At 39.4% G+C, this 18,839-nt stretch overlaps 1 long non-coding RNA gene across 1 annotated transcript; it reads right to left on the reverse strand.

Annotated features, from left to right (window-relative positions):
• Nucleotides 1-662: 662 nt before the first annotated feature.
• Nucleotides 663-1,218, reverse strand: LOC114821035 (uncharacterized). Its single transcript, XR_011577699.1, has 2 exons — nt 1,085-1,218; nt 663-988 (listed from the first exon to the last, which is right to left on the reverse strand). It is a non-coding gene; the product is annotated as an uncharacterized lncRNA (long non-coding RNA).
• Between the last annotated feature and the right edge of the window lie 17,621 nt (nt 1,219-18,839).

Raw genomic sequence — 18,839 nt, forward strand, 5'->3', positions numbered from 1 at the left:
GAAGTATATATGTATATCATCAAATGAAATTCTCCCATAAAAAATATATAATCTATTATCAAGCACGTGAGAAGCCAGTAATTAAAAGAAACATGAATTATGTATTTTTCACCTGCACAATATCCATTCCACAGAAATTCCAATCCAAAAGTGTCGGTGCGGTTAACTTCAGTTTCAAAAAGCTAAACCGTTCCTGCGCAGACATGTTGCAGATTTGCAGTGCCAAGGCTCATGAGTCTAAATGTAAATTTGTACCTAACATTCCATATGTTTGTTCGTCAATACATTTGGACTGTGATTCACTCACTGGTACATAAGTACCAATCTACAGCATCGACTATGTATAATTTTCTTGATATTTGATTCATCTTAAACTTACATAAATATTGACAATAACAATGACGAAAGATCTATACGTACGTACTAGACGCTGAAATAAGTTGGTGCCCTTAAAAAAAAATTCTCTAAACATTCAAGTCGGAACTATATAGTAAGGGAGGTAGAGGGATTCAAGAAAACTTTCTGGAAATTTTGTAGTCTGGAATATTGATCCTTGCAATCAGATAGATCATAAATACGTACGAAATACGAACACAATGTCATCTAACAATTAACAAACTGATCAAGCAATCATCTAATTACAATTAATCAACGCACAATAATGACTTGGATGATAAGAAAATCGTGACTTAGTTTGTTGGTAGCCAATAGGAGCCTCGTGTTCATTACATAAATCCAGTAGAATTACACATATTTAAACAGATGAAATCCAAGGGAATATCTGAAAGAAAATGCAACAAAGAAGCAGCAGCAGCATCATCGATCATCATTACGAGATAAAGTGAAAATTAAAAACTCAGATTAGATACAGAACTAAATCAGATCCCTTAATTATAAATTGTTTATACTTCCCATGAACTTTTCACCCATGAAGAGGATGACCGACCAACGAACCCATTAGGCTTTAAACATCTTATTCCTTCTTCACCTTAGAAGAATCACACACAGAAAGAATTGAAGGGTAGTTGGTATATGTGTATATAAATCTTGAACAATAATAATGTAGAATTACTTTGGAATTTACCAAATAAAAATACATGAGAAAACTATAATTAGAATTGCCTGGCTCCATCCTGTCTGCCTCTAAAATTTCTCGCAAGGAATGGTGTTGGTTGAGTTGGTACTCTCTCTACACAAAACCTATAAGAGATCAGTTACATTCGTTGATCTACCACTTAATCATCCTTGGGATTTGTTTGAAAGTGACCTCTCATCATGCCCCAATGGATCAATGGAATGACTTCATATGTAGGGTACCTCCCCTTAGTTTTGAAGGGCATTTTGGTCAATGCACCTGAAATATTGGGCAATGGGTGGTGGAGAAACAAGTAGTGCTTCTTGTCTTCTATGTCCTGCGCCATTACTAATGACTTTGCTTGCCCGAAGCTGGACCCCGCCACTTATTCCTTCTTTTTTCTTCCCTTATTTTCTTCTTCTTGCTTCTTCCCTGTAGCTTCTTTCTCCTTTACAGAGAGAGAGAGAGACTATTTCTCCTTTACACACACACACACACACACACAGAGAGAGAGAGAGAGAGACTATGGGAGAAGAGAGAGGAGATCTGGGGTTATATAGATTGGGGCCAGAAGAACCAGATGGGAAGACGAAGAAGCATTTGTTTTGGGCCATGCGGCTAAATTTGGCCAGTGAAACGCCCTTTTCAACTTACCCTTTGGTCCGTTTTCTGGTAAGACAGAAAGTGTGCTTTTCTTGTTCCATTCACCCATTTAATTATGTTATTCCCATAATTAGTCACACTATATTGCCCCAACGATTCATGCATTTTTCATGCAACTTTTTTTTTTTTTTAAACAAACGATATTATCCACACTAAGAGAAAGGGGGAGGGGCTTAGCATCACACTGAGTTAACAATAATGTGGTTCAAATTTGCTTTTAGCGAGAATCGAACATAAGACCTCTCACTTACAAGTGAAAATGAATACCACTAGACTATAGTACCAACTGACATTTTCCATGCAACTTTAAACTATCAAGTTTGTGTGTCGAGTGCAAACCCTAAAAAATATCAAGTTTTTTACTCTTGAGGAGGCGTGGGGAGATTATCATCAAAATTTCACTCACAATTGTAAAAAATTATTCATTTTTCTTAATTGTTTTTTGGGAACTTTTACTGACATTCTAAAAATCTTATTTTGCACTCCTCAAAGGTGTAATTTTTTTCTAAATATGGAAAGTTTGTGTGGAGCATAAAATAATCCCAAATATCCGAGAGGCGACATGTGGATCTTATCCCGAAGAAGACAAGATTTCCGTCATTAAATAGATAAGGCATACAACGACTGACTAAAGCTCCACTGCTTGTGGCATGTAAAAGTCAAATGACATTAAAGATAGGACTAATTACTAAATCTTATGTTTAATACATTCCAAATTGAAGATCAACTCAATCAAGTAAGGAATCCTCATCATAATCAATTAGGGATACCTCCATCATCATGAGATTAAAACATTAAGACATTGCAAGCATATCCAACCCTTGTATCAAATCCAAGGGTGAGTGATAATGCATTCCTTGTTCACCAGAGGAGGTGACCAAGAGAACATTTCTATATAGGGTGAACTACCGTTTTAGCCGCTGAATTATTCTCCGAGCAAAAATTCAGTCCATAAACTATTTTTCCGAGAAATTAGTCTTTAAACTAATTAAAATTTGCTAATTACATGCCTAATATTATATTTGAAGCTATTTAATTTAAATTTTCCTTAATTTAAGTCATGTGACTTGCATGTGATACACTTTGGAGGACAAACAATAGCTTTAGAGAGTAAATCAAAAATTATATTTCTAGCCAATATGCAACATTAAGAACTTATAGGCGAAAAAATGACAATATCAACTACTAAAATGTGTCTTGTGATTTAAGTTGACGAAAGATTTCATAGAATAGCTATGAATATAATGGTAGGGATGAAATTGACAATTTTAAATGTATTTAGGGACTGATTTTACAAAAAAAATAGTTTAGGGACCTAATTTTCATTCAGATGATAATTTAGGGACTAAATCGATAGTTCACCCTTTCGGGATAAAACTCTGTGTCTTTCGAATTCTTAATCCCAAGATATTATCTCTCCATTAATATCTTGGGAACATTATTCCCTCATTCATCCTTCGGATTACATAACCTTGTCCAATGGGAAGTCGCCACATGTAGGAAAAAAACCCTACACCTAGGTCAGCCACCTCCCTATAAATACCAATTCTCCACCAAACTTTAGTAAGCTTTTTGCTATGCATACAAACCCTAAACACTCAATCTTTTTAGAGAAACTAACTTAGGCATCGAAGATCCATTGGTCGACCCCCCCCCCCCACCCATCCACCCCCCCTGCCACCACGTGGGCGAGTGAGGCTTTGGTCTTTATCAAAGGTGTTGATTGTTTTGTCAATACAAATTTGTCAAGACTGAAGACAGTGGATTTTAGCTACCACAATTTGGAGTGCAAAATGAGAATTTTGGAGTGTCAATAACAATTCTCTTGTTTTTATTTTGGCAATATTTACTTTGAACTAGTTAATCTTGAAAAAAAGAATATGATTTTCAACCACTACGGGGCGGCCCAATGGCTGAGGACGAATTCTAGGCTCATATTTCACATGACACGCACTGGTTTCAATTCTTGGCACTGGTGAATCACACAATGGTGGTCATAGGTGGGTGAAATGCAAATGTGCGTCTTCCCAGCCCCTGAAAGGATAGATTGTGGCTAAAAAAAAAAGGATAGATTGTCATGGCAAAGCCCAACTGGTCCCCTTTTGGGGAAAAAAACAATATAATTTTCAGACACAGCATTTCTCATTTGTATACGATGCCGTAATATTACCACGTCATTAATAACGTAATAAAAGGTATAACCATATCCAGTATAAAATCTTTCGAGTGGAATTATAATCTTACACCATGGTAAAAAATGATTAGTGAAATATTCTTATGATTGTCGCTTATACAACATACAATATCTTCTTTCTTTCTTTTTTTAAATCAAAATGACTAGTATTGAATTTTTACTGAGTTTGCTAGAAGATAAATGTTAGTAGGAAGAAGAAAATACCTAATGAAATATGAGGGATCAACAAAAATAGGAGTATTTTTTTTCCAAAAGAAATAATGGGACTATTATGAATTATTCAACTTGGTATAAGTAAATAAAACAATAAAGCGTAGACTGGAGGAGGAGACATATATTCACTACCGACCCCGCGGACAATGAATGTGTGGTGGTGGTATTGTGCCTTAAACGTCAATGATTCTCCACCAACATTTTCAAAGAAACCCATCAAAACGCTCCACAATATAAGACACCAAAAGCGACGTGCTGTAATCTAGAAGCTCATTATTTTAGTGCTTTTCGAGTGCCCTCTACCAATGGAAACAAAAAAGCCAACGAAACAGTTTACAGCCCGCTCTATCGGCAGAGTTGAATTGTGCTTCCAGTTTGATTTACCTTTCGTATTACTCTTACCACTTAGGCTATAGTTACTTCAATTTTTCTTTACTAGGGCACTTAACAATTAATTATGTTGTGTTTGGATGAGGGATATCAACTACCAAACAATATAAGCTACATTAATAAGAAATGCATTACAAAACATATTTGGTAATTTAGCCGACATTAGCAAAGTTCAAATTTTAAAAATGACCAATTCGCTACCAATTTATTCTCTTAGCGTATCAAAAAAAAATAAAAAATTGGCAACATTAGTAAGGTAAAAAAGGATGGGTTATGCAACCAAAAAAGGTTCCTATCAAAAAGCATAGGGAGAGAGAGAGTCACAAGATGTGTAATATGTTCTTTGAGGATTTCCTTCATAAATTATGTCTTGAGTTCAATTTCAACGATGCATGTGTTAAAGAGCCGAAGAAGGCGGAAAAAGAAGAAGAAAACTCTCACGTCCAATTAGCTCAAAGTCATTTACAACATAGCCCAAGTATGAAAAATAATTTCAAAGAATGATTTTTATCCTTTGGTTAGCAATCAAGGGGAAAGGCATGCCACCAAAGACAGGACTCAAGTTTTTCCCCAAACCTTGATGTGAAGTGTGTTCTATCCATCTAAAACTTTGAATCTTCTCCTATTTAATTCTTAGAGTAAACTATCGATTTTCCTCCTGAACTTTCCGTTAACTTTTGATTTCCCCCTAAACTTTTCAATTGGAATATTTAGGACTTAACCAATTTTTTTGGCCAATTCCCCCTGCTGTTACTTTTTTATTCATTCCATCCAAATTTCTGTTAAATGGAAGCATGTGCACAATATGTGAGGATAGTTCGGTCGCTTTGTTCTTTAAAATAATTGAAAACCCTAGATTTCTATAATGTCAACCTATGCAAATCTATAGGATTCTATAGCTTTTGTGTCTGAAGATCTAGTGAAGTGACACTTTTGTCCTCAAATGAGAGTTATATGGTGTGCACGTGATAAGAGTTAACGTTAATTTGGATCGAATCTATGGAAAACTAACGGTAGGGGAAATTGGCCAAAAAAATTAGTTTAAGTCCTTGATTTTCCAATTAAAAAATTTAGAAGGGAAATTGAAAATTAAACGAAAGTTTAGAGAATAAATCGGCAGTTTAGCCTTAATTCTTACTGGTCTTTTATTTTTTGGGTTTAGAAAATTGGGGCACAATAGATGAAATCATTGTTATTCTCTAGCCAATGAATTACAAGAACTAAGAATGAGGTCTTTCTTGGAGGCCCAAAATGGGTGTGGGCTTTTGGGTATTATCAATTGTAATGTGACAGACAAGAACATAAAGAAACTTAATAACATACATGGACACAACTTTTTGACAAAGATAATAAACAATAACTTTGCTCGTTATAATTAGATTAGATTCATATCTATTTGGATAATTGGCTATGTCTCGATCAATATCCTATTGAATACATTATATTCAGATCATATACGGATTTGTGAAGACTCTAATTTAATTTTATTGTTAAATAATATGGTTAGTTGTTTTTAACTAATGTTTTTATTTTTATTTTTTGGTCGAATTTTTTATTTTATTTTTTGCATGTAACTTGTGTGCTATTTTATTTTATTGGATTCATCATCTATACTAGGATTTATTTGTGTAGTATAAATAGAGTTAGAAAAAAAAAAAAAAGAAGGAAGGCAGTAGCACTTTCCCTTCCCTTTTTCTTTATACGTTTTATCTCTCTTTACGCTCTCTCGACTCTGCTCTTGGCAAAAGAGGTGTCTTCCTTCTAAAGCATCATTTCTTCTTCTTCCTCTTAGATTTGGAATTGGTTATCCCTGACGGCAGATGGATAGAGTAGGAGAATTACAGAGCTAGGTGTCCGCAAATTAGAGATTTAGGGTGGCATTCATTTAACAATGTGTTCAGAATATGTATGGTTCCTCGTTGGGAGAATGTGTATTGATTATTTCTGATGATTAGAGATGTATATCCCTTATAAAAAAGCTAGAGAGGCCCACACTAGGGTATTTACATAGCTCTTTGAGAGAGCAATCCCTATTAAATTGGTACATTATTTATGAGGGAATCTAGGATAAAATATACAATCCTCCTAGGATTATGATTACTTTGTCTAATCTCTAAGATATCTTAATTTGACATAAATTAGAGTTTCCATACTGTGGAGACAAGTAATATTCTTTGATGAGTTTAAAGCTACTGGAATCATGCCATGCTACCATGACCTATGGTAGTCCGATCCAAAATACCTATGTAGCTCCGAAATCACTCCGATGGTCTTCCGGTCATTCTAACCTCCCTAAGTGCCATGTATCATGGGCCAAAATATTATGGTCCCATAACTACCCCTAACTATACTTCTGAAAATACGTTCCCCTCAAGGATAGATAGTTACCAACAGACCGTGAGCGAATCATTCTAGAATGACCTTTCCTAAATGCATACTGTTTATACCATATTTAGGGCCTCGTATATTTGGGCCTTGGGCCTTGTATTTGGGCCTCACACTAAAGCCCATACTCTGTAAAAGAGGAGGAGCCCCTTATTCTATAAAAGGGGACTCCTACCCTCATTCTAAAGGAGGCAAAAGAGCCAAGCCTAAGAAGGCTAAGAGAAGCTATCATTACATTCAGGAGAGACCTCACACCACCGAGGCTCTCCTCTCCCTTCTCTTCTTTCTCCGGGGACTTCCCCCAAACACTTGTATCCATACACTTACAGAGAAACAGAATCAACTACAGTGTGGACGTAGCCCAAACATTGGGGTGAACCACGATAAAATCCTTGTGTTCTTTGTGTTCTGAGTGTTCTTGAGCGTTTGTGCAGATTCACGGTCGGATTTACGTTGTTCCAAGACCTTCCGGTTTTGTGCATCAACATTTGGCGCCGTCTGTGGGAATCGATACAAAAAACTATGTCGGTTCTCTTTCATTTTTTCATCAAATTTCACCACTGTGAATCTGCAAAATCTGCAAAAACCTATCAACAGAAAAGATCCAAATTCCAACACCTGTGCTCTTCCATCCCTCTCTGTTCTTGTAAAAGCAACATCCAAATTACAAAAAAACAACATCCAAAAGCTCCTGGAAAAACACCTCCACTTCTCCCTTAACCTTCACACGTGTCCAAAAGCTCCTGGAGAAAGATTAGGGGAAGTAACAGGCTTTTTCCGAGCTCTTCAATGGCTGTCGACGAGAACGTGGAGAGCCGCGGCAGCCAAGCGGTGCTGTCATCGCAGGCACAGCCATGCAGATTCAGGCAGAAGCTGGAGATCCACAACGAGGTACTCCGACGAATCCAAGCGTCCGCTTCGTTGACCCAAAACAAACCGAGTCCGCTTCTTTCCCATCGCCGGAACCCGCGATTCATTGCGGCCAGTCGTCGACCTCAGTTCAAGCTCTCTGTTAACCGGGTCGATCTCATTGGAGCTCGGGAAGCTCACCGGTCTTGAAGTGTTGAGAGCAGGAGGGAACCAGTCCTAGCGCATGGAAGCAGCTGCCCCAAAGTCTTCTCCGCCGGAGTCTGCCATCTCCATCAAGATCTCCGTCAAGTCTGCCATCTTCTCAGATTCTGTTGCAGGAACCCGCGATCTCCACTCTCTCTGCTCATCCTGCTCGCCTGAATTTTTTCCGGTGACTGCGACGGCGACGCCAAGTCGTCTTCGTCGTCGGATTGTTCCGCCTGCATATCCAGCACAGAAATGGAGGACTTGTCGTCCTCGAACGGTGTGGAGAGCAACGGCGCTGGACCGGCGGCGAGGAGGGAGATCTGTTGACAAAAATGGATACTTGTTGACGAAGGAGACGGAGATCTGTTGCTGCAGCAGAGCAATCGAGAAGAGCTTCCTGCCAGGTAACCTACCCTTTCAGGTTTTTTCCAGTCAACATGCGCCAGACCGACAGAGGGATTGAGAGAGAATCCCAAAACTGAAAAAATGGCAGAGAAGAAAGCACGCATAACCCACCAGCTTCAGGCCGCGAAGCACAAGTCCGGCAAGTCCTGCAGCCATATGTTCTTCAACCAGGACCACCGTTGTTTCTCCGTCGCCACGGATTCCGGCTTCCATGTCCTTCTCTGCAACTTTTTCAACACCTTTACAGATTTGGGAAAATAAGCTCGAATTTTTCAGCTTCATGCCCTCCCATGGCGTGCTGGATCAAATCTTCACTCGGGTCTCTTAAATAGGCATTTTTTCCGAAATGGGTTGTCTTTCCAATCGAAGAATTTTAATGGGGTTCTGATCAAATCTCGATCTTTGGGTGTCTATGCTAGAGCAGCTACAGAAAAATCCATACATCTCTCTCATATCCCTCATCTCTCTCCTGTTCTTGGGCGTCCACACCGACAGAGATCTCTCTCTCTCTGTTTCTCAGCTGCCAAACGGGAATTCTAACAAATTCAGCAGTCTGGTGGTTTGAAATTTTGCTCTATCAGAATTTGAATTGGAATTGGGGCTTCTCAGCCAAAAAAAAGAAAGGAGGAAGAAGAGAAGTTTCTCCTCCGCTACAAAGCCCAAGCCCACCACCACCACACCACACCAGTCTTCCTCCTCTGCGCACCCCCACAACCTACGGGACTACCAGAACAACATCGTTAACACGACGTCCTTGCTTCCAATCGACTCCACCTCCATAACCGACGCAGATGGCGATCTTGCCGGTTCTGGGCTGACCCGCCAGAAGAACGGCCCGACCCGTGATTTTTCCTTCCTTGATCATCTGGAGAATGATGCTAGCGGCTTTTCGGGTGGAAGTCTGGCCCACCATGCCCTCGGAGACGTCGCGGCTTCAATGGAGACATCACCATGTATCCAGTAGAATGGCTGGTTACAATCAGTCCCAAGTTGCTTTTCAGATAGACCCATATCATGGAGCTAAGGTTCAATGTGGTGGTGGACAGAGAAAGCTGATGAAAGAAGATAAGAATTTTTTTTTTATCTGATGAATTAATGTGTCGACCACCAACTCAAAAAGAAAGAGACACCATCATCAAAAAATAGGCAAAAGCAATCATCCACTAGCAGTGGCACGGGCACCACCAACGGGTCCTCCACGAACTCCAACCATGCACTCACTCATGCTGTAAACATGTAGTGCAGTGGAAAAGATAAAAAAGAGAAAGCAAAAGGAAAAGCAGAAAAGGAAAAGAGAAAAGAAGAAAAGCAAAAGATCTTCCTATTATTATGATCCCTTATGTCTGCCAGATAAAGAACCAAAGAGAGTGCAGCAGAAAAACACTGCAAAAGCATGGAATAAACACCCCACCAGAATGATGTAATTTATTTTCCTTATCTTTCGGACACATCTGTATAAACCCCATCCGAGGGTAATATGTATAAACCCCATCAGAGGGTAAAAAAAAAAAAAAAAAAAAAAAAAAAAAAAAGAACAACGACAAGCCCAAAATAAATGGGTTGGACTGGAATGTTGTGGAGGGCGAAGGCCCATAAGCCCAAAATAACACCAACCAGGTGATCAAAAGTACGCCTAGTACTCCAAATTATACATGAGCACTACTCATGTCATTCATACATAAACATTCATGAGCATCACTCATGACAATCATACATAAACATTCATGACCATCATTCATGTCAACATTCATGAGCATCACTCATGTTAACATTCATGAGCATCACTCATGACAACATTCATGAGCATCACTCATGTCAATCAACATAAACATTCATGAGCATCACTCATGTCAATCAGCTTCAAAAGCTTCATTTACAAAAGCTCCAGTTTCGAAAGCTTCATTTACAGAGCTCTAGCTTCAAAGCTTCACCTGCAAAGCTTCACCTACAAAGCTTCAGTGCAGGGTATACAAATACCACATCTGAACAACCGTCACTTCGGCCCATACATGGATTCAATTTGAAGTCTCCAGCCAACAGACTCTATTGACCGAAGACTTGGGGGACTACATTATGTACCATATATTGGGCCTCAACTGGGCCTCATAAAAAATACTTGGGAGACTCTAGCCCATCACTTATGTATTGAGGAACGAGCCCTTATTCTATAAAAGGGACTCCTTCACTTTTAGAGAGCACTCATGAAAAATACTTGGGGGACTCTAGCCCATTATTTATGTATTAAGGAGCGAACCCTTATTTTATAAAAGGGACTCCCTCACTTTCATTGAAGATCACCCATGATTTATGTATTGAGGAGCGATCCCTTATTCTATAAAAGGGACTCCCTCACCACCATTAGAGAGCATCGCCGCCTACTGAGCAACCGTCTCACTGCGAGCATCAACTCTAACCCATCACTTATGTATTGAGGAAAGAGCCCTTATTCTATAAAAGGGACTCCCTCACCTTCAAACGCCACAAGCCAAGCCAACCAAGGCAACATAAGCTACAAGCAAAGCGGCCTCACAACATGTGCTACTTCTAGTTGAACATCATTTCAGATTGGGCACCGCCTCATATCGAGCATCAGTTCTAGACGACATTTAGTTACTTCGGCCCACACATGGACTGAATTTCAAGTCTCCAGCCAAAAGACTCTCTTGACTGAAGACTTGGGGGACTACTGTTTATACCATATTTAGGGCCTCGTATATTTGGGCCTTGGGCCTTGTATTTGGGCCTCACACTAAAGCCCATACTCTGTAAAAGAGGAGGAGCCCCTTATTCTATAAAAGGGGACTCCTACCCTCATTCTAAAGGAGGCAAAAGAGCCAAGCCTAAGAAGGCTAAGAGAAGCTATCATTACATTCATGAGAGACCTCACACCACCGAGGCTCTCCTCTCCCTTCTCTTCTTTCTCCGGGGACTTCCCCCAAACACTTGTATCCATACACTTACAGAGAAACAGAATCAACTACAGTGTGGACGTAGCCCAAACATTGGGGTGAACCACGATAAAATCCTTGTGTTCTTTGTGTTCTGAGTGTTCTTGAGCGTTTGTGCAGATTCACGGTCGGATTTACGTTGTTCCAAGACCTTCCGGTTTTGTGCATCAACACATACTAATATGACTTTGAATTGCTTGTTTGATTTGGAGCTAGCCAAGTCCAACTAGTCCTACTTGCATGTTTATCAAAAATCTGATCTTTCAAATTTCTGAACCATATTATAAACCCCTGGTCAGAATTCCAAATGCATAACTGACAATATGGATGTAGGGTGAAATGTGCCTATTTTGATTTATCCTTGAAAGAACATAGATACCTTAGGAGATCGAATAAGACAAATATTCTTGTAAAAGAATAGTTACGCAAGGCACAACTTTAATGAGTGTTTAGGGTTACAGTTTCTGTGTACCTATTCTTTTACAAGAATATTCTTGTGATTCAATCTTCAAAGTAGAATTCGATTCAAGAGTTGTGAACACTTGATCTTAAATTAGATGTGATTTCTTTAAGGGTCATTGTTGAACACAATTTTGCCCAACAATAGATGATCGAACCGGTGAGAACAAAGACTATGAAAGATCGTGAAACCAAGCGCAGGGGATGGTGGTTTCTGGCATATGCACTCCAACGATTAAGTCAAGAAATGAGAGAAACGGGTATAAAGATTGTTAAATGTATAGAGAGAGAGCTCAAAATGTCTAACCATTTGTGAGGTGTCAGGATGCCTATTTATAGGCATTTATGGAGTCATCTTTGGTGCTCTGCTAACTCTTTGGGTTGTTATAGTGGTTGGAGTTAAAGGTAAAGCCCTCTTCACTCAGATGTCTCTGTTGCATGAGTCAGAACAATCTGCCTATTGTGCAGCATAGGTCAGCATTATCTATCATCTGCACAATATAGGCAATCACATCACCCATACCAATCACTTTGCCCAAACGTTCCCTATAGCAGAGTGAAGATGATCAGTATGGGACTGGAAGAATTGTTATCTGAGTGGAGATAATTGGACATGATGTGGGTGCCTACGATGTCTACTCCATCTAGAGTACCCAGGGTGAGATGGATTGTATGAACCCGTTAAGACTCCAATTGATGAGTGATCGTATAAAGTTTGGCTAGAAACCACCAAGTTTTAGTATCTTGCGATAAAAGGAATAAGATGCTTTACTTATTTCAGGTCCAATCCGCATAGTGGACTCATATATTTACTATTCCGAGGAGGTGGAAAATATGGTTTCACAACCGTTAAGGCTTGCTCTTGAATGGAATGGAATCACGAGGAGTTTCATGTAGTGGATGATTTTCAACTTTAGTGTGAATAAACTGACACGTGTATTTGTTATACTTGTTGATTATCCACAAGCTTGATGAAGAACACAAATGTTTGAGTGTGGCCAGAAAGCTTTCTAGTGTCTCTAAAGGTTTAGACTTGCTTTGTTTCTCTGTTGCCCACTTTCTTGAAAATGAGCCTAGTATTTATAAGTGAGCGATTGAATCTTAGTTTAGAATCCTCAATCTGAATCCCGTAATTTGTAGGATAGATTTTCACATTTGATTTAATTTGAGTTAATTATTTAATTTAGGTCTTAATTAAATTAGGATTTTTAGTTTAGGAAATTAAACCCTAATTGATATAATTTGGTCAAATTAGAGTTAATTTGTCCCATTTTGTATTTGATTAGATTTAGTTTATATTGATTGATTGGATTTAATTATTATAGTTAAATCATAATCAGTAGTTTAAGGAATTAAACCATAATTAAGATATTTGATCAATTAGGGTTGTGGGACCATGATTTTCTAGGGTCGGGGTAAGGCTGATCCAAATACAATTACCTCATAAGTCATATAGTGGTGTCACCATCACCTTATTCTGGGGTAATAGGTGGAGTCTTGGCGACTTCGCCAGATGACTATGTTTGTCCTGCAAGACACAATTTGATTTAGATATGGACACAATCAGATCCTTAAGTCTTGTAGTTCCTAAATTTAGGAATTAGCGTGCACTGCAAGTAATCATAACTCCTAAGAGGATGTAAAATCTACCTCCAGATATCCTCTAAAACTCTCTCGGCTTAGAATAAGGATTTTATCATTAAAAACAAGGTTCTAAAAAACGCTAGGCGCTAGTCGGGCGGCGGGCTAGCGCCTAGCGCCTAGGCGGCTAGGCGGCGCCTAGGCGGATTTAGGTAAATTTCTTGTATATCTTGTAAATAAGTGCATATTGATACCTACAAAAAAACTATACTTGTATGGATAATAAAATAATGATAAAATGCAAATTAGGTACACTATTTTCATAAGTATTGGATGAACTTGTAGTAAATCCATCATTTGCAAATTAGATACACCATTTCCATAAGTATACCACCATGAAACCAAAAAAGAAAAAAGCACGCAATTAATAAAAAATAAAAAATAAAAAAAAACCTCCTAGGACCGCCTAGGGCCGCCTAGGACCGCCTAGCCCGCCTAACCCGCCTAGCCGCCCAGCCCGCCTAGACCGCCTAGGCGCCGCCTAGACCGCCTAGGCGCCGCCTAGGCCCAACCCGATTTTTCCTCCCGATTTGCCCAAAAACGCCTCGGTTACTAGGCGCCCAGCGCCTAGGCGGCGCCTAGCAACCGAGGCGTTTTTGGGCAAATCGGGAGGAAAAATCGGGTTGGGCCTAGGCGGCGCCTAGGCGGTCTAGGCGGGCTGGGCGGCTAGGCGGGTTAGGCGGGCTAGGCGGTCCTAGGCGGCCCTAGGCGGCCCTAGGCGGTCCTAGGCGGCCCTAGGCGGTCCTAGGCGGTCCTAGGAGGTTTTTTTTTATTTTTTATTTTTTATTAATTGCGTGCTTTTTTCTTTTTTGGTTTCATGGTGGTATACTTATGGAAATGGTGTATCTAATTTGCAAATGATGGATTTACTACAAGTTCATCCAATACTTATGGAAATAGTGTACCTAATTTGCATTTTATCATTATTTTATTATCCATACAAGTATAGTTTTTTTGTAGGTATCAATATGCACTTATTTACAAGATATACAAGAAATTTACCTAAATCCGCCAAGGCGCCGCCTAGCCGCCTAGGTGCTAGGCGCTAGCCCGCCGCCCGACTAGCGCCTAGCGTTTTTTAGAACCTTGTTAAAAAGTCTCTCTCCCACGATATAAATACACATCTAGGGTTCATCTATAGAAACACAATATAAACACTTGAATTCTTTTTCCCATTACATGAGTCTAAAACTATTCACTAACTTGATCGTCAGAGAGTTTTTGTCGGTGTTCTAGGCTTGTTCATGGTTGTTTACTATTTTGCAAGTAGTCGAGTTTGAGCACTTCCTCCACACATAGTGGTGCGCGAATTTGGTTCCAACAATTAGTGGTTTTCATTGAAAGTAAACTCATATTTCCTTTCGATCATATCACTCTACCAACTGACATGTCTGTGGAAGAAAGCTCGGTAAATGCCAACGTTAACCCCATCAGTAGGCATAACCTACTTTTTTCCTATGACCGACAACCCACTGCCCCAAGTCACTACCACCTAGTGACAAGTAATAACCTACAAGGAGTAACAATTATACCAGGGAACAACAAAGACCCAGTCAACATGCCACCTACTTCCATGGACTAGATATGGGAAACCCTGATGAAGATCAACACCTTTGTCAAAAAGCTGCAAAAGAACCAAACGTCCACTCGAGTAGAAAGACACTTTAACTTTATGGACATTGAGAGGCATATGAAGAATCTGGAAAACTCAAGCGGACCAATTCCTGAAACCCAAATTCCTGTTTTTGGTTATGGAAACATAATCACCATAACCCTCGAATGAGAACCCATAGTGTCACCTACTATCCCAATCTCCACAAATGTCCCTAGTCCAAGCAGGGGTCCCATATATGACTAACAGGTCACCAATGTAGCCTGTGAAGACATACCCTAGGAACCACATAATGCTCCCCTCCAGAATGTAACAGGAACATTGAGAGTAGAGCCTCGTTGCCTAAGATTTGACGAACCTGATTTTCTGAAAACCAAGAGCAGCAACGTCCTTCAGATAGAAAGAACCCCAGGAGTTTGGTCAGGAAAAACCATCATTGAATCCCCAGTAGGCCGATGGTCCTAGTCAAAAGCTTTCAATAATGATCAAAATCACCCCCCCCCACCAAAGAAGTTTTCCCAACCTCAGTTCAAACCATTCCATGGTGATTCCGACTTTAGAATACCATGTTATGCACTATCGGAATGTCATGGTCCTAAACAGCAACAATGATGCCTAGATGGGAAAAATTTTCCTATCAACCTTGGAGAGGCTAGCCATGAGATGGTACTCGGAACTGCCAACCACGTTCATTAATTGTTTTGAGGGTTTGGCTGACATCTTCATGAACACCTATTTGGTGCACCGTAATGTTCACAAGCTTCATAAAGCCCTGTTCAGAATTACCCCTCAATCTAAAGACGAAAATCTCATAACCTAACTGAAGCGCTTCTGGTAGAGTTGGTAGAAATAGAAAAAATATAATGATAAGTTAGCCACTATGGCGTTCAAACAAGGCATGTATGTCCATGCACTCATCTCCCAGAAGCTGAACAAAAGGAAGCATGATTATGCCACTTTGGCCGAATGCTTTGATATCTCGGACAATCTGACTAATTGGAATGAAAATACTAAAAGAACCACAACCCACCCAAATTACCTCAAAAAGACTAAGAATAGCTAATAAGGACTTATTCCTTCTTCGCAACAAGTTCTTAAAGGAGGACGTCGGGACAAACAAGCCCCGCCAAAGCCAAAATATTATACTGCTCAGAACACTACCATCAACAACATCCTTAATAGCATAAAAGACAAGTCATTCCTCTAACACCCAAAGCCGCTCCCGAAGCACCTGCCGAAGAAAAACCCAAACGAGCACTGCTCTTTCCACAAAAACATTGGCCATGCCACCAGGGGTTATGAATGTTAAAGAACCACATTGAAAAACTATTGGATCAAACGCATTGCTGGGAATTCGTCAGAGACAAAGTAAGGTAAAAAGGCTGAGTTAAACCCAATGATAGGAACCAATCGGATAAGTATATAGACGATGAAGATCGACGATCGGCGAAGAAGCCCACTTTTAACATAAAATTCATCCATGAAGGATGAGAAATTCGGAAAATAAGAGAAATGATGGAAAGGGTCATAAGAAATCTGACTCCTATTACCCTAAGATGGACTCCATGTCGACTTCTTCAAATCGAGTAAAAGAAAAGGTAATCTGAACTACACGCAGTTCGATTCCCTTCTCGGTATGTAGGTAGTCCACTCCGGACTCAATAGTAATGTCGTCGTCTGTGCGAAGATAAATGGAGAACTCATCTCCCAGCGCCTCACCCTAAGCTTATCGTCAAAAGTTATCCCTGATGTAATTATTTACATTATATCATATTTTTCTTAAAACTACACCAGTGATTTGATTTTCCTCCCCAGAAGTATAGGTAATCCTTCTCGGATTCAATCACATCCCCTTAAACAATTCATCCTACTTTTACCATGAAAAGGAAATTTTAGTTGTCTTAATGTCTGTTTTTTTTTTTTCTTTCTTTTTTGTGATGCAAGGAGTACCTCACTCGTCCCAAACAAAGCAGATACTTTGAAAACTTCACACAAATGCAAGTCTAAAATTCAAAATAGCACTATCAGAGGAATCTCTCTTAGCTCATTCCATGTTAAACAAATGTTAGCTTGGGAGACTTAAACAGTCGCGGGCTATGGGCATGAACACATGGCACCCTGACTCGAAAGTCTAACTCACCATCCGGCCTCCGGAAAGTTTATACAACTAGTAAAGTTGTGGGTTATAACATTCAAACCTAGGCTCTATGCTATTAAAAGGAATAGTCGAAAGGGCGACCTAGGAATTATCCGAAGGTGGTTCTGAACTCCGACCCCAAGTACGACTACTTCTATCCTTGACAAACGTACTAAGGTCTGATGCTAACAAAAGGATTCAAAAAGTGTTTTCAATCCATATGTCGACGACCAAGTTTCCAAAAAAAATTTGTTTAAGCTTCACTGGAGACGGACACGTGATCTAGTCTAAGAAAGAAATCATTTCCTAGTACTATTACTACATTACAATTACTGAAATTCTTGATCCAAGAACTAAGGTAAGGTAAAAATTTGTTATTGATTTGTTTCTTATAGGTTGTTAGAAAATTTTAAGTTCGATAAATGAATTGATAAGCATGGAGCGAAAGATTCTTCATGGGTTTAAGGTTTAATTCCTGGTACCGGAGTATGGTGGCGTTATGGATATCACGATGAGAATACTTTATGGATTCTAAGTTTGAGAGGAAATGTTACTCTGCATCAACATTACCAATGAGGCTTTTGAGCTTTGTCCCAAGCCCACAAACTTACTTGTATCCTGCTCCGTTGCTTATTTTATTTCTACAAGTTCATTTACTTTGGAATGATTTATCGGATTTAGGAAAAAAGGTGCAAGACAAAGTAAAAAGATCATGTATGCACATGTTTATTATCAAAGTCTCAGTAAAAGGGTTCAGATAGGTACAATAGTTTGGTGGAGACAAGCCCTCACCCCTGGCAAAAAGAAAATTTTTGAAGAATCCTTGGTAAAAGTCCTTGGTGCTGATGGAGATATTACTACATAATAGATTACGTGCTATACCCATCTTGCTACTTTTCGAGCAAGATACTACATTGAGGGTGAGTATTATGATGGAGGTCCGTCGTTGCCATCGTCTATAAGCAGAGGATGAGGAAGAAAGAGTTGACAAAGAACCCTCTGAAGAATGTCAACACTTTGCAGAGATTTCACCCATACACAAGAACTGCATGGAAGGTGTTACGAGGGGATGAATTTTATGAAACAATTGCAAGAAGCGAAGGATACTAGCATGGAATAATGGCTAAATTGGGAATTACTTAGCTTCTGATAGAGATTATTAAGGAAAAAGAATATTTTTGGTTTAAGGATTTCGAACATCGAAATATCAGAAAGGAAACTGGATGAGGAAAGAAAGCTTTTGTTGGAACATAGAGGTTCCATGATGTAAAAGTGAAAATGGCTATAGAAGTCTCAAGTAGGAGTGGTGATTTAAAGGCAAGTCACTAGAGGATCTCGTCATTGAATCTAAAAAGGTTTTCATCTTGAGATTGACACGTGTGAGGATCAAAGCCACTTGAAGAAATGTGCGATTGATTTTTGTGAAGCGTGCACACGAAATGGAGGCATCTGTCATCATTACGGTTGATTTTGCGCGATTTTAAAGGTTGCAAGATAGAAATGAAAGCTAATCAACTGCCCCACTTTAATGCCAAGAGTCGGATCAACACATATAGATAAAAGTCTAAACAGTACGTATTCCAGCTTACTCCAAAAGACATGATCTTTAGATAACTATCCATCATGGATTCACCAACTCTGGTCAAAGTAAGACTAATCTG

Source organism: Malus domestica, chromosome 02 (assembly GCF_042453785.1).
Source record: "Malus domestica chromosome 02, GDT2T_hap1".
In the NCBI taxonomy this organism is placed as follows: Eukaryota; Viridiplantae; Streptophyta; class Magnoliopsida; order Rosales; family Rosaceae; genus Malus; species Malus domestica.